At 30.3% G+C, this 12,012-nt stretch overlaps 1 pseudogene; it reads right to left on the reverse strand.

Moving 5' to 3' along the window:
• LOC111376827 overlaps positions 1-12,012 on the reverse strand; it is a 38,936-nt pseudogene that overhangs the window by 12,813 nt on the left and 14,111 nt on the right.

Below are 12,012 nucleotides of genomic sequence, written 5' to 3' on the forward strand. Positions count from 1 at the left end.
ACTTCGAAAATTATATAGAAATCTTTTACGTTGAAGATTATATATAATTTTCGAAGTGAAATACTTCTGACAATTGAAAGGGCAATCATTCGATTACCCTTTCAATTTTCAGAAGGAATTTACTTCAAAAATTATATGCAAAGATATGCACAGCGTAGTTCGAGAAAAGAATTTAAAATGTAGATATAGTAGTAGTAATAGTACCAAGTACTAACAAAAATTTAACTAAATTGGTGGAAAGGAATTTTATTTATTTATTTTTTAACTAAAAGAGATAGAAAAAAATAAAATAAAATGAAATCTTTATTTTTTTTATTTTTCTTTTTAAAATAGATAAAATATAAACTCTCCTCCTTTATTCGGACTTGGGACCGGCTACTTAAATTTTCAGTAGGTGGAGTTAAAAATTGTACAGGAACAATTTTTTGTAACGTGTACAACTTTTTAAAGAAAATTAAAAGTAACAATAAGAAAAGAAAAGTTTCATCAATATAATTAAATCAAATATCACTTACTTGACGACATGCAATTTCGGCATAGTTATCTTGTAGTCGAAAATGAGCGTCCTGCCAATCCTTAACGCACATTAACACTTCTTAAATATCTTCTTTCAGTCGGCTCCTGACCTCGCTCAAAACTCTTTTACCTGCACTAAAAGCAGACTCCGAAGCAACAGTGCTAACTGAAGGTGTCAGCAGATCTTTTGCAATCGCAGATATAACTGGTCAACGTCGTTCATACATTCACCATTATTCAATTACTTCGTCTAAACGTTTTTTAATTGTTTTATCTGTTGGCATATTCTGGTTGAAATAATCAATTAATTCAGCAGACAATGCATTATGGCTTGAGCCCGTAGATGTATGATGAGAATGAGATACAGATGGTGACGACATGGCAGTGGCAGTAGATGAACACATTGCAGATGAATCAAATCTATATGAATTAATACCTTGAAATAAATTAAATATTTTCGCATCTTCTTCTTCAATTTCAGTGGAAGGAGTAGGTGCAGATGGTACCCGACTAATATTGGTATCCATTCGGTTCGCATATAATTCATACATTTCACATAATGTTTGCTCTAAATTTATATATGTCATAGGTGTATCAAATGTTAAGGCGTTTGAAATTTGATCAATTATATATTTAGTTCCCGATAAATTATATCGGGGGTCCATCACGCATGCTAAAGGAAATAACATAGGCAAATCTTTCCAATATTTTCTAAATTTTAATTCCATAGCAATTATAATTTCACTAAAATTAGGGTCATTTCTGTATTTATGAAATGTTCTTGCAATTATATAAAGACGTTCAAGCACCATACAGCTGGTGAGATAGTAAACACCCGATAAAATCTTAATGATTTCATAAAAAGATGTCAAATTTTTTTAACTTTCAAAGCTAAATGTCAATCATGTTCAGTCAACATATCCTCGTCATCACTTCTAACATGTCTATTACTATAAAAGTCGGTTATTAAATGTTCAAAACCTTCACATGACTTTAATAACAAGTAAGTAGAGTTCCACCTATGACCTACGTCACCAACAAATGTTTTAGCATTTTGCACTCCTATTTCGGTACAATAATCTTCAAATGCTTGTTTTCTACTTGAAGAGATTGTGAAATATATTAGTGCGTTCCAAATATTTTGAAGTTCATCCTTTACATATTTTAAATCATCTTGGACAATTAAATTCAAAATATGACATACACAACGAATATGAAACAAATACCCACCAAAATCAGGTTGTAGTACCCTATGCAATTTTTCAGCAACTACTTTATTAACAATAGTATTATTGAAAGTAAATGAACGAATTTTACCTTCGCAATGATATTCTCTAACAATACTAATAATAGCATTAAATATATTATTAGCGTTGTGAGAAAACTCAATAATTCTAAAAGCAATAATTTTTTTATGCATGCACCAAAGTGGGTCTATATAATGTGCAATTGCAGCTATATATGCTCTTTTATTAATCCCTTCCCATATATCTGAAGTTAAAGATATGACACCCCCATATTTTTGCAAATCCATAATTAATTGTTATTTTGTTGAAGTAAAATATTGTATTGTATTGGAACGAAGAGTGTATCGACTTACCTCAATGTACCTTGACTGCAGATATTCTTTCACATACGAGACGTAGTGTTGGTTGTCAATTAATGCTAAAGGCAACTCAGCACCAACAACAAGCTTCACCATTCCGGTTCGAGCTTTCTCCTCCGAATACACCCATGTGGATAGGGGTGCAGTAGAACCACTGGCGTCTGGACTGCCAAATTGCAATTGTATTTGAAAGCCTGGAATAAGTCCGTGTTTGGCCGCACATGCTTTGTAATGACGGTTGAGATGGGTGGTACCAATTCCTCTTTGTCATGTCAATCTTTGTCGACAGTATTTACATACTGTTTTGGATTCTTGGACTCTATTGACGATTTTTTCCATTGAAATCAACTTAAAGTGATCCCAACATTTTGTTTGTTTTTTCCTCTTTCGCTTTCCCCTCGCATCAGGAATGTTTAATTCAACCTCTTCTTTCTGATCGTGATCCGCTTCGGGAACGTCAACATCATCCAAATTAACTGAATAATTTGGATGGCCGCTTACATGATGATGAAGATCGAAATCTGGAATATCTTCAGGTAGGGGTACGTCATTTAGACCTTCAAATTGATTCTGAAACTGACTTTGCGGTGTCATAGACGATTCGTTTCCTCCCACACCGAACAAGTTTTCAACAAATGAGCGTGGATCCATTTGTTTAGTTGTAATAAGTAATAACTTCTAGAAGAATAATTGTATAAATGTAGTGAGAAATGAAAATTGAATGAAATTTCAATAAATATAGTGAGAACTGAGAAATGAGAATTGGATATTGTATAAATTGTATATAAAAATTGCACAACTATCAACACAATACAAGAGAGTTGAGAGAAAGATAATTGAGAGTTGAGAGTGAATTGTAGAAAATTTTGTGGCTAAATGCCACTATTTATAGAAGAAGAAAAGAAAAAAAATATATATATATAAGGACCAAAACGGTCACTGAAAAAATTTAGTGACCGTTAACGGTCAAAAAATTCAGTGGTCGTTAACGATCACTGCTAATTTTTACCTGAATTGCCTCTTTCTCTCTTTTTTTTTGGCAAGTCTCAGATTCTCATTCAAGTCATTTTTCCATTGTTCTTTCTTTTATTTGTTGTTTTTAAACTTAATATACACTTATAAGTTGTGGTTTGGATAGAAAAATGACTGCTTGTATACCTAAATGATTAATGAATTTGTTTGTACTTTGAAAAGAACGAAAGATAGAGCCTGTTAAAATGTTAAAGTTCCATAACTAGTACTACTACCTTCTACTTTCATAAAATATATTAGAGAATGAAATTCATTAGTTCCCAATAAGCCGAAACTCTATCAATCTTTTTACATCTAAACATTATTCTCGAGATAGTTGCTATTCACCATGGTTTCATTGTTACACACATAATTTGTTCACAGTATCGTAATCAGATAGAAACATGAGTCTGGTGGGAGTTCACAGGCTGGATTGAGTACACGATCTTTTAATTTGTTCATATGATCGTAATCAAACAGGATCATAATTACTTTATTTAATTATATATTTTAAAGACTTATTGAAATAAAAAATTAATATTTAATTTAATTTTTTGTTTAAATATTTCATTAATTAATTATTTTAATTGGCTATGTATATTGTTTAGGAAAGCCGCAGAAGCTTACAACTTTGAAGAGTTTGATAAGTTCATGAGCAAAATAAAACATAAATTACACTGGTGCATGAGAATATCTAACAAATATGGAAGTCGAACATTAAGCATGGTAACATTTTTCAAGATATCGATACAACATGATGACGTTAAACAATGTGGAGTCACTCAATACATTATTTAATAATGCTGAAACTATATTTCCTCTACCAAATGAAGTTGAGTGAGAAGTTCCCGATTACATTGTGATTGTAGCACTTAATAATTTGTGGCCACCCGAAGTTCAACCGCGTACTCCTAAATATAGACATAAGTTTAGAAAATCATCTACCGAAAAGTTTCCCCGACCGAGTAGGTACTTAAATGAAAATTGACTCGACGGATTTGTAATATCTATCTAAACGTATGGTTTTTATTTCCAAAGACCGCACAAATCGAACCTAACAGCTTTTAAATTTTGTAATTAAAGCTTTCATTTCCCTAAATCATAATTACTGAAATAAATCATAAAGCTTTTCTCGAAATAAACTTTCATTTCCCTAAATCATAATTACTTTAATTTATTCTTTTAAGTATTTTATTAATTAAGAAGAATCTAAAGTTACCAATTCGAATAGATGATCTAGCGATGCCTTGGTTCTTCAATGTGGAGTCACTCAATGCTTTATTTAAGAAGGATCCAGAGTTACCAATTCTCGCAACGATTGAGAACATTCGTGACAAGTTACAATGGTTATTTCATGATGGACGTGAGAAATCACAAATTTGATTATTGTTTAATATTTATTTACTTTATTTGATTACTTATTTTAATTGTTTATTTAACATTTGATTTCATTTTTTATTTAAATATTTCATTAATTATTTCAATCGATTATGTATATTATTTATTATGTTTTTATTTTAATTACTTGTTTTATTTGTTTATTTAATATTTATTTGCTTTATTTAGTTATTTATTTTAATTGATTGTGTATATTATTTATTTATTTGAATTACTTATTTAATTACTTATTTTAATTGATTTTGTATATTATTCTTTATTTAATTATTACTTTAGTTACTTATTTAAATTTAAAAATTAATATTTAATTTAAATAATTTCTTCCTTGCTTTGTTGTGTATATTTTTTATTTAAAATTTAATTACTTTATGTAATTATTTATTTAATTACTTATTTAAATAAAAATTTCATATTATGTATTTAATATTAATTGGTTCTGTATATTATGTATTTAATATTTCATTACATTATTTAATTATTTAATATCTCGTTTAATATTATTTTTAGTTACATTAATTGGTTATGTATATTTAATCTTTATTACCTTATTTTCTTTATTTCATATTTCATTACCTTATTCAATTATTATTTTCATCATTTATTTAAATAAAAACTAATATTTAATTTAATTTCTCGTTTAAAATTTTTTTATTTACCTTAATTGGTTATGTACATTATTTATTTAATATTTAATTACTTTATTTAAATAAAAATTAATGTTTCATTTGATTTCTCATTTAAGTATTTCATTAATTAATTATCTTAATTAGTTATGTATATTGTTTATTTATTATTTCATTACATTATTTAATTATTTAATAACTTTAATTTTTTATGTATATTATTTATTTAATATTTAATTACTTTATGTAATTATTTATTTTAAACATTTACCCAAATAAAAAACTAATATTTAATTTACTTTCTTCTTTAAATATTTAATTAACTAATAATCTTAATTGGATATTTTAATCATTAGCTTATTTGATTTCTCGTTTAAATATTATTTCATATTTCATTACCTTATTTAATTATTATTTTAATCATTTACTTAAATAAAAATTAATATTTAATTTAATTCCTCGTTGAAATATTTTTTAGTTACCTTAATTGGTTATGTATACTTAATTACTTTATTTAATCACTTGTTTAAATAAAAAATTTATATTTAATTTAATTTAATTTCTTATTTAAATATTTGATTAATTAATAATCTTAATCGTAATTACAAAAGAAATTAAATGTACAATATTGATATAAAATTTACAATTATATCGTAATTACAAAAGAAATTAAATGTACAATCTTACAAAATGAAATTCACAGTTATTTTGTAATCAAATTACATGCATTAGTACGTAAAAAAATAAAATTATTTCCTCGCACATTAAAAAGAGTAAATAAAAATAAAATAATACATAAATTGAATTAAATTAAAGCAAAAAAATTAAAAGAAAAAAATGAAAATGAAAAATAAATTATGGAAAACGAATTAAATTAGAAATTTTTTAAAAAAAATTATAAGATTCTGGATTTTGTTCCCAAAAAATAAAAAAATCGGGTGCCGCCCGGGCCATGGTCCGTAATTGACCATCTTCGTCCGTTACGGACCACCTTTGGTCTGTAACGGACCATATGGGTCCATTACGGACTGTATGATGGTCCGGATCCGAAAGCTCCAGACCCGATTCGACGAGAATTCACCGTTCGTCGGAAAACTCCATTTCAAGCGAATTTTAATCCTTTTTTTTCATTTTTCTGAGTCATTTCAACATCCAATTCGATATTTTCTTCCATTTTAACTATAAATAAACTTTAAAATTTGTTTTTAACTCATAACATATTCAATAAACAAATTTCAAACATTAACAGCAACAAAAAATATTTCAATGAAGAATAAGAAAAAAGCTAAACCCTTTGAGAAATGGCGATCTCCGGCGATGCTCCGATCTGGGTTGTTCGGTGTCAATAATGAGATTTTGCTTTTTCATTTTTTTCTCTTCTTTTCCTCTTCTCTTCTTTTTGTTTGAGGATATTTTCGACTATTTGGCTTTTGTTTGCATTTTTAGCATTTTTTTTTTTAATTTTGGTCAAAGACCGTTTTGAAAAAATGGCTGGGTCAACCAGCCGTTGGCCACTATTTCCTCTCTAATAATCTTGGCTGCTATTTTTCTTTATGGAATTGTCCGTGTGTTTATATAAATATAAACCTAGCAGCCCACACTTTTCTATAGGCGTGTATCCTCTTTATTAGTTCCAAAGGTTCCAATTTTAGCCCAATTTGAGGCCTGATTAAATTTTCACCATTTTTCTCTCCAAGTCCTCAATTCTTTCAATACAATGAAATTCAATCCTTGCCAAATTAATTTGTTGCAACTCATGTATTACTTGATTCAATTCAATTCCTTCACGTTCTAAAGTTTGAAATTTGATCTCCAAACTTTGCATCCAATGGCTAATTTAACCATCATATTTTGGATTTTGCCATTTTCACACGTTTTTGCTTCTTTCCTTCAATTCCCTTTTCATTCATAAAATTTTACGTATTAAACATGAAATACAATAGTTTAAAATATAATTTGTCAAAAGAACATTCAAATATTGTGATTTTAGGGCCCCAAATAAGTGTATAAAATACACTTATCAGCAATATTAGGACATATTAGGCTATGGAACACCACTTGATTTACAATTTACACAATAGTTACACCGGCATGCCATCATGTAAATTCTATTGCATCTCAAATTCCCACGCTTATAAAGTATAAAACAACAATGAAGAGTTGTTTTAGTGAAATGCACACATGCATAAAAACAATTCCTATCCATGTCCCCATTCTATTCATCATTAGCAGCTCCATTTTTGTTAGGTCAAAAGCGAGTTGATGATGAACCTACTTTTAAGGCTTCTTGTACTTGTCTCGTTATTTGGGGCGCCTTACCTTTTTCATGTATGGACTTTAAGTCCTTGTCATTTAGATAGTCTTATAGCCGTCATTTGGCCCTCATTAAATTTCATTTCATTACATTTCATTTTTCTCTGTTCTATTTTCAACCACACAATCTTTCAAAAAATAATATTACACATAAAAAAAAAATTTAATTCTTTTTCAACTACTCATTTTTCAAAAAATACTATTTCACACATTTTCATTTCAAAAAAATGGAAGCCAAATGAGGGTGCCGACTTCAATTTTCACAGGTCAATCTAGTCCCTTTCCAAGATGTACTTTACCTTCTCGTGGTTTGCTAAAAATGTAATACATTAAGTTTATTAAAAAAAAGTCAAACAAAAAAAATAAATAAAATATAGTATATTGAGGCGGTGGAATTGGATTGATATCAATTCAATTCCACCCAAACCAAATTAATAACATATAACACACACAACACACAAAACAAAAAACGGTACAAAGAAGGAAAAGAGAGAAAAAGAGAAAGGAAAAAGAGGGAAAAAAAAGGGAAAAGAGGAAGAAAAAGAAGGAAAAAAGGGGGGAAATTTGCCAATGTGTTAGGAATTAAGTGCTCTATCCTATTAGGCATGAATTTCCCAATTTTGAAAGGTAAGTAAAAGTTACTTATTGAAAGGTTATGTTTGATTTTATAGTTGTTAAGTTGCTAGATTAAATTCAATTTTATTGAAGGGGTTAAGTATAATAAACTATGAAATTGAGTAAAATGAAAGAAAAATTAGTTTTACTAATTAAGGAAACTTTAAAAATCGCCTAAATGTGAAATAATTATGTTTGGGTATCGCTTATTTAATTATTAAAATTACTTAAACTAGTTAATTGTTGATTTAAAAATTATATTATATTTCAGGCGGCGATACAGATATCGGGACAGCGTACCAATCGAATTGATTTTGGCGTACATAGTTCTGTGAGTGGAAAAATATAAATATTTTTAAAATATTTATAAATTAAGTATATTGTCAAAGTATGTGCAATTATGTGTTCGAATTATATGGTTATTATGGAAATCTCTTTTATTATGATACATGTGGAATATCAAAGATTATTTATGGCATATTTGTGATTTGCTATGTAAGACATGTGATATTGAGATTTGTTTGGTATGTGAGACATGCAATATTGAGATCAGCCAGAAAAGTACCCATGATTATGTACTTCTTCTAGTTCAAAGAGGGGTCTTGGGTGTGTTCTATCCTACACAGAGGGTCTTGACCTGACATTGTTCTTGATCATGTACGTATAGTTCACAGAGAAGTCTTGGCCGTGTTTTAGAATTGATTATGAGAGGTCTTTGAGACCGGCTTTCGTTCACGAAGGGGGCCAAAGGCCCGTAGCGAAAGTTCTTAGCACGTTTGAGGGTACAGTTTTGGTGGATTTTTCAGCACATTTGATGTGATGAGATTATACCATGATTATCAACTGATGTTATATCATGATTTTAAGATGATATTTTTATGACTTTATGTGAATATTTCACTTTTTGACTATAATTACATGATGTAGCTTGTAAATTATCAAATGATATGAAGTTGATTTTCAATAAAAATGTATAAATGGAAAAGGTACATTTATTTTGAACTTCTCCATTCACTGAGCTATCAACTCATATATTTTTCCACGTTTTTCCTTATCAGGCAGCAGTTGAGAATCTGGGCATCTTTTGGAGTTGAGTCTTGATTTAGGAGTCAGAACCACACGACAGAGTTTGTTGGTATGACTCACTTCATAGAACATGTAGTCAGTGTTTTGGGACGTATGTTCACGTCTAGATGTGATTTTGCATCACTTGTAGATAGTTATGGGGCTCACTATGTGTTTTGTATCCATACGTATATTTCATTTTATGTCTTGTTAAAGGTTGAGATTTCGGCTTATCTTTATTGTGCTGTGCTATAGTTTGGGATTTGTGTGAAATTGATCAGATGTTGGTTAGTCCTGTTTACAGAGGAGATAATGTCGAAATTCTGATGGAAAAATGATGTATAAAAAGTGATATATTGTATTTGTAGTAGCCTTGATGGTGGGTCCGACTTTTAGTTGGTATCTATCATCGGCGTATGTCACGTTCGGATCTAGTGGTGTTACACGGGGCGGGGTGTGTTAAAAAATTATCAATAAGATTGCAAATTTTTTCCCCTCAAAACTATAAAAGCAAGTATACTTACCCTCTTCTGCATGAACTCAATTTCAGCGAACATTAATTTATTCTAAAAAATTTCTCAAATGCTAGTCTCATAGAATCAACAATGAACTCACCAAATTTAACAAGAAATTACGAACCAAAAATTAGAAAAAAAAAACTTAATAACCTTTTTCAAACAAATTCTTCCAATGGCCTTCTCCACTTTCATCTCTAAGTTCTTGAGTTCCTTGTACTTCAAAGTGCCAACACCCTCACCAAGAATTTGTCTGCACAGGATGCAATGTGAATAATATTTGCAATAAATTAAGTAATAGCATCTAACGATTAAGTATATTTAACATGTTTGTATTCTGTATCTCTCAAATTTTTTTCGCAGCTTGGTGGCTTCTTACTCATAGAACTGAGAAATTAAATTACATATGAAATTATAATGTAACTATAACAAATAACAGTATCTAGTAGTCATACTATTGCATATAGAGAGGTGATACAAATAATTTTACCACTTAAAATACTTAGCAGTTTAGATTACCTGTGTTGGCCATAGAAACAGATCCTAAATTCGAGGAATTGATACAATCTTTTTTATATCTGTCAATAGTTGCTCAAACACTCCATTTACATAGATCATATCATTCTTCATGTCCAAAAATATGGCTTAACATGTCAAATATAAAGAAATATCTCACATTATATTCAATTTTACATATTAATTAGTAGTAAAAAGAAGCAAAAAGATAGCGGAAATTCACTTAAAACTTTCATGTACTTGTCGCAGGGAAGGGTTACTAATAGTGCATATTTATCGTTTAGCTATTGTAGGGATGAATTCCACAGCCACCACGTGCAAAATCGGGCTCAGTTTACCACAACATCGACACCAACACCTTGAGACAACTCCAACACCACCGTATGCCGCCACCGGTCCGGTTGCTATCAATTGGGAAGGAGAAGCCCAATAATCTTCCCACAGTAGGTTAACCACTAAGGTCACAGTGAAAGGGAAAGGGAGAGGCCGAGAGAGAGAGACTCACAAGAGGGGAAAATTTCACTCTAATGGAGGTCGAGAAAGTGAAGGGATTATATGCCAAGTATATTGTCCAAAATAGGTAAGTTACAATTAGGGTTAAGTGGTGGACCAACAAACAAGGCTCGACTCAAATAAGTGAGCTTCAACAATAATAATATAGCCTTCCAAGGAATGGTGCGGGAACTGTGAGCAACACTATAGAATAGGTTACTTCGAACGGTCCATAACAAAGTGGATTGTGTTGTCTCAATAATTGTGTCGATGTACTAATCAATCATTAGGACGAGGCCGATTGATAATAAACAACCGAGGTTACATTATCACTCGGGGAGGTCGTTTGACAACAAAATTGCCTAACAACCTCCACCTTGGTGTCAAAGGATCTGCAAAGAAAGTTGTCTCCCATTAGTGACACCTCTAATAGAAAAACAATAAAATTGGAAATCATTTACCTGTACCAATGTTTAGAAGTTCCTTGCAACTCCTAAACTTTGCCATTGGTAGTACCTTCGTCCCCATATCAGATGGGTTGTAGTGGGTATGGACTTTCTCAAGTCTTACCACCTCTTGAGATACTATATCTCTAATGAAGTGGAGTCTAACATCAATGTGTTTAGTACGCTCGTGAAAAATAGGATTTTTGCATAAATGTATGGATGACTGACTATCAGAATACACTACCACATAATCATTCAGGACACATAGTTCATGAAGTAGACCTCTAAGCTATAGAGCTTCTTTAATAGCTTCAGTGGTAGCAATATATTCTGATTCTGTAGTGGATAGTGCAACAATATGTTGTAACTGTGATTTCCAACTTACACATGAATTAGATAAGGTAAACACGTAAGATGAAGTAGATTTCCTACCATCCCTATCACCCTCATAATCAGCATCTACAAAACCTTTTAATTTTATGCCTTCTTTATTAGCACTAAACTTTAAGCCTACGTTACTAGTACCCTTCAAGTACTTTAACAGCCACTTTAGCGCTTCCCAATGTTCAGGTCCCGGATTAGCCATATATCTACTGAGAGTACTAACAGTAAAACCTAAATCAGGTCTAGTGCAAACCATCAAATACATTATGGAACCAATCACATTTGAATAAGGTACTCTACTCATGTATTGCAAAAACAAAACAGAATTTGACCTATCTCTTTCGATTTCAATACCTAAGATTCTCTTAGCCTTACCTAGATCTTTCATGTCAAATTCACCACTTAGTTTTTTTTATGTTATTTATCCATTTAAAGGATGATCCAATCAAAAGCATATCGTCAACATAGAGCAACAAAAACAGATAATTATCATCAGTCTCATTGTGTTGAAA

Source organism: Olea europaea, unplaced genomic scaffold (genome assembly GCF_002742605.1).
Source record: "Olea europaea var. sylvestris unplaced genomic scaffold, O_europaea_v1 scaffold1564, whole genome shotgun sequence".
NCBI lineage: Eukaryota > Viridiplantae > Streptophyta > Magnoliopsida > Lamiales > Oleaceae > Olea > Olea europaea.